This window comes from Pyxicephalus adspersus, chromosome 1 (genome assembly GCF_032062135.1).
Source record: "Pyxicephalus adspersus chromosome 1, UCB_Pads_2.0, whole genome shotgun sequence".
Taxonomy (NCBI): Eukaryota; Metazoa; Chordata; class Amphibia; order Anura; family Pyxicephalidae; genus Pyxicephalus; species Pyxicephalus adspersus.
Genome location: NC_092858.1, coordinates 30,078,813 through 30,084,812, shown reverse-complemented (window position 1 = coordinate 30,084,812; position 6,000 = coordinate 30,078,813). Strand labels below are relative to the sequence as shown.

Sequence of the window (6,000 nt, the reverse complement as noted above, 5' to 3'; positions counted from 1 at the left end):
TAGCCAAGTGTTGGTATATTAGAGATGTGTGTTTGTAAATTTCTGGCTCAGTTCTGGCGTTACCTAAGATAGGATTTTCTCCATTTTTGGGAGGAATTTCTGTTTTAGGGTTTGGATATGAAATAATGATCACCAGCTGCTCTACTAGTGCAGCATATGCTAAAAATCTGGTATAAACTTTAGACAAAAATACAATGGTCCCATTATGTTTAACCAAAATGAGCTGAAGGCGGGTGTAAATCTCACTATACACTCCTATGTTCTCAGATATGGGTAATTTAATAATTTTGTTCCTTTTTACCCTCTTATATAGGAAAAGTTTAACTTAGAGACCTTGCACGCAACAAGCAAAGTTCTCTTTTTTTAATAACATGGGAACATAAAAACAGAATAATCAAGCTCCAAAGCCTCCCTACTCATCTTGACTTTGTATGCCTTCGAGGGCTACAATTGGTATTTCAACTTCATGAGACAAAAATGGAACACTTGACATTAGTTTGGTATTTTGACACACAATATGTCATCCCTGGGTGTCACAGCAAATGGCCCAGATATTCCTAAAGCCAACATAGATAAAAGGAACAGAATCCAGACAATGAGTAAGTAAAAGCTATTTATACATAAAAACACATACAGCATGGATATGATACATATAACACAGCATGATTTACAATATACAGTAATAGAGGAATGTTACAGTATTGCACCAGATCAGAGTAAAATCATTGTGGACTGTAGCACTGGCTTGTAATACCGCCATATTATTATAGCCCACCACATAACCATTTTACATATTGTCAGTGGATAAAAAAACATGTATGAACAGTTGTTGACCCATGCTTCAACTGGCCTTCAAACTTTATTTTGCAAATGAAAAAAGAAAAAGAAAAAACCTTGTACAAGGTGTAGCTGTAAAGCTTTAGTAACAATAGGTTGGCATAAACATGGCTGGTGGCAGTATCACTTTCACTTTTTCCTCTTCCAGCTGCTGCCGCAATACTAGTGAAAACACTGATGTGATCAAAAAGAAACTAGGCAGACAATACCCATTTTTACATGCTTGGCTATACAAGAACAGCCCAACCAGTGTTCTAGAAATACAATGTATGAAAGGTTGGAGGTCCATGATTCACAGTATAACATCCTTAAAAGTATATTAAACAGTTGTTCCAAAACCCATTTTTATATTGGGAAGGGAGCGAAGTCTTTAATGAAATATTTTACAGACTTCAGGTGAAGTTTTTTCAGCATTTTAAGACATTTTATAAAGTTCTCAAATCTATCAGTAACTAATGATCAGAGAAGCCCACAACCTAATTAGTTATCCCATGTGGGATCTCTAGGTACTTTGACATTATCCCTCATGTGAGTGTTTTTGTGGGCAAGACCTCCTTATGGAAGGCAAAAAGTTAGATTTTTGTGAGTGCCAATAAAGAACATCACCAAAGCAAGAAGCATCTCCCACCACTATGACCATTTTGTCTTTCGTGGTACAAAAGAAAAAGCATATTGTGCTCCCTTATCCAGCATGAGCAAGGAAGGCATCTGACCCATCTACTACCATCCCAAAACTGGAGTCTTCACACTTAGCCTTGTGCAAAGATGGAAAGACCTTCCCACAAATATCCTAATAAGGATGATCGTACTTGATCCTCTGGTAAATATTTGGATCTTTTATTAAAATGACAGGTACAAACAACAGTGATTACACTGGATAAACATGATCAGTTTAAAGCTGGCAATTTCCTAAAGCCTCTTTTTAACCCTTTAGAAATTGACCCAATAAAGTTATGACACTTCTATGGCTTTATGTAAATCATTACTGTCAGGTGTTAGAGTCCATATAGACACACAGAATAAACTAGAAATTACCATCAAGTAAGGTTTGCTTTACACTGAGGCTTATCAAAGCTAACCATTTTGGAGGGATCACCCTGATCCTACACAGTCAAAACCAAGAAAAAGCATACCTTCTATTTAATTTGTATTAGTGGCAATAAGCCACCATAGACCCAGCCATAATAAAAGTTGGTTGTTAAAGTTCTGGCATTCTAGTAAAAAACTATTGTTTAAAATAGGAATTCTGTCTATGTCTATGGCTTTTCATTTTTCCAGCAGGATTTTGTAGTGATCAGAAATATTACTTTAAAACCCAAAATTCCACCTAAAATTGATGTTCAGGGCAATTATTCAACACTTAGTAATTTTTATTCAATTTTCTCTAAATGAATGTTTTATGAAAGAATTTTATTCCTAATCTCACCTCCCAGAACAACCCACCCCCATACACAAACCCGAGTCTCATTCCTCCTGCTACATTCATAGTATTGGTAAATATATTAATAAAAATAGGAAGAAATTCATTTGTTATAGACACGGGTGGATAGCTCTTTTTAGTAACATCTGACAATAACCTTGCACAAATATAATTTCTGGGTATATATTATCAAAAAAAAAAAAAAAAAAAAGTTTATCAACAACCAACCTTTAGCAAAGAAGTCAAAGTGCACTATCCCCCCAGTTACAAATTGATACTGAACTTTCCCTAATCAAACAACTAACTGAAATCTGATTAGTAGCTTTAGGTTTCTGCACTTTTTACATTACCACTGCTTTTCCCCACATCAATGGTACCTATGAACTATTCTGCATCAATCCATTCCATCGAGTCCTTCTTTATTGAATAACACTTAGAGGTCACACCGATTACATTCTAATACCAGAAAGTGTTATAAAAATGTAAAAGTTTGATGGAAAACCACTTGTAAAAAATGTTGTGGTTTGTTGAAGTAATTATGTAAAGCCTTGTGGTATAATACATTGTATAAAACAATATAAAAAGCAGTATAAATAAGTGCTGCCAGTAAAAAATACTTCCAGAGAACCTGCGAGTTCCCACCTCTCCATAATCTGGAAATAATCAGATTGACAGGTATTTTAAGCAGTCTTCAAGTGATACATTACATGAAGCGTGCTTTTGATATTTAGGCATGCATTGCATTGGCCATATAACATATAGTAGTGCATTTGTTTCTGTTAGGAGTTTTTCAACCTGGTCATAAATTATTTTTGCACTTTAAAGGACCACGACACATAGTTTCTAATAACATTCATGGAAAAGTACATTTTGGAAACGACCGCTAAAAAGACACCGGTGCAACCAGATACATTCTTACTTTAAGGAAAAATTTCTAGGGGTCAATCACACCTTTTCATTGCACTGTATATTGAGATACACAAGGGACTATAAAACACTTGTCCATTAGGATGTTGAGGTGCAATGCATTGAAAGCAGATACATGTCCGTTTGATGGAAAGGGGAGGGCACATTGGAGGTGCTTGCTGCATTCTTACTATTTAAAATACAATACCTTTTATCAGCACTTTGTGATCTGGAAAATGGATGGCTTACCAACATAATAGGACACTTGTGCTGACGAACACGAAGTCTTGGGAAATTAATGATCTTTACTTCGGCACAATATTGTATCACAAGACCAGATAACCACTGCGCTACTGCTCTTAATGCAAAACTGGAAAAACAACCTCTAGTAAAAGAAAGCAAAAAACGCACGTCATGTGCACAGTCTGTAGTTTTCTTTTGTTTTAAAAATATCTCAGATCACACTGTGTGTCGTGAAATAGAAAGGACCCATGAAGACTGCTGCCTGACACAGACAAGGTTCTCATCAATAGCAGCAAGGGGCTACCAACACCTAACTACAGAAGCGATGCTAGCACATGGACCAACATGTAATGTGCATAATTGCCGCTCAGGCGTGATGGCAGCATCCTGTGCTAGAGCCTCATTGGCGACAGACTGGTCCTTGTTTTCTGTACATGTACACAAATGTTATCAGAAACTTGTTTATGTAATTGTTTTTTCTTGCACATTTTCTGGTCCTTTAGTCTAGTTGATATGATGTTGCTATCCTTTTTACTATCCTGCCTAGAAAACCCATTTGCTTTGTCAAAAGTTTTTCAATGCTCACCTTGTAACAGAAAAAAGCTCATCAATTGCAAGTAAAAACATTTTCTGAAAAATTCAGATTAGGGGGACCCACAGATTTTCCACTTTGTTCCTAAGACACGTCTGTCCAGGTAATTATCAGCCAGATAGCAACAAAATATGGTAAAACACCTTCTGGAGCTTTTAGTGCATACATTACAAAAAGATTTACACAAACATAAAATTATGCAGACGTTGGAGGCACTGCCCGTACCAACAGCATTACAGACATTTTTGTAAAGCAGTTATAAAAAAAACAAAAAACTTCTGAACAGCTGCTAGAGGCAACACTCCATCACTACAGTTTAATATATAGCCCTCAACGGACCTTATGTATGAAAGAGAAGAATGTGTTGTCTATAGCATTGAAATTCCCAATTTTATATGTCTGACTAAAACCCAATAGGAAAAATCTGGTTGCAAAAGGCAACTATTTTTCTGTCATGAACTTGTACAAACAAGCCCATTGGGCTGTGATACTGAAGATGTCATTGGTACTTCAAGGAAGCATGGACAGTATAGACCTGGATACTGGTTGAGTCCTCAAAATGACTTCATGCACTTCAACTTTGTACCAGTTATCCACTTGCAAGGATGTCTGGACCTTTCAGAATTTAGTAGAAGTTAGAAATATCCATTAGTTCCTGACCAGCGACAGCTCTGGTGCCAAAACCAGGCCTTATGCAGCCTGGTCTCCTTCATAAAGTCTTGGCAATAAACTGTTCGATCAAAGCGATGAAGACAGATTGTAAAAGGGGGTTATTGCATTGTAAAAGTAGGATGCAGGCTAAACACTGAACTCAAGAAAATAAAATATTGAAGTAAAAAGTTGCTATGCAGAAAAAGTCAAGTGTAAATGGGTAATTATGTTGCGTTAATGCACTATGACGATATTAAGGCAACGGTTATTTTTTTATGGTGTTTCTGAGGCATTCGTTGCAATGCACGGAAACATTGCTCTCTTTACATTTTGCATGAAGGTTTCATGGCACCAGGATTCGTGGTATTTCAGCATGTGGTGTGCAGCAGGCTGCCTGTGTGGAAGAGGAAAGGGCAGTTTATTATACAGCATAAATGCAGGCTATTAAAATATAGCTACAGCCATGTTAGAACTTTTAGTACAGTTGTCCCTTCTTTAATCTCCACACACCCTTAGCACAGCATGCCTAGCAAAGGTTTTGCTTTCCCTCTCATCACTATGCCGACATATTGTAGCGGTATTATATGGAGTTTTAGGTTTATCATCAGCACAGATAGACACTACCTTTACCGGGTGGAAAAAAAGTGGGCGCGACTAGACAGGGCAAAATTGGAGCTCCTAGTTATTTATGCCATAGGTATCCAGTAACCCCTATTATTGTGTCAGTGTTCTACCTGCCCCCTATACTTTGTTCCAACTTTCTAGTTAATGCCTGGCTTGTTGGAATGTACAATTTCTTAATTTTTTTTTTGTATTTTGCCCCAACAGTCCAGTGCTGTGTATTTTATTCCAACTCCCTGTTCCATGTTTTAATAGTGTAATCCCTTTGTTTTAGTGTAATATTGTGATCAATGTGGCTTAACAAATTAGGCTTAGTTCACATTAGCAGTAAAAAAAAAAAACAAAAAAACAAAAAAAAAAAAAAAAAAAAAAATGCCCCTCCTGAGTGACTACTTGGCAATTTCTAGGCACCTGGGAATGATAACCTGTGACAACTGCTGGGCACCTGGGATTGGTAACAAGTGGTAAGTCCTGGGCACCTGGGATTGGTAACAGGCGGTAAGTGTTGGGCTTTTCAGGCCTAGCAGTTTTTCAAGCAGCATTGGTTCCTGGTGAGAGGTAAGGGAGGAGTAAACACAACAAATGCAACCTTACTGCCTATGTGAATTCAGCCTAACTTCAGATGTTCAGATGCACTATACCTAGGGAACACAAAGAGCATCACGCATGTGATCGCAGATAGGGTCAGGACAGCCAGTGCCCTCATCTCATCACTGCCAAAAACAAAAAC

General features: G+C 37.3%; 1 protein-coding gene across 1 annotated transcript in view; it reads right to left on the bottom strand.

Annotated features, from left to right (window-relative positions):
- Positions 1–600: 600 nt before the first annotated feature.
- The window catches only part of ZDHHC20 (zDHHC palmitoyltransferase 20), a 47,307-nt gene continuing 41,907 nt past the window's right edge, over positions 601–6,000 (bottom strand). The window contains exon 13 of the mRNA XM_072404995.1: positions 601–5,043. The gene's annotated coding sequence lies outside the window, so the exon portion shown is untranslated. The remainder of the gene's footprint in view (positions 5,044–6,000) is intronic.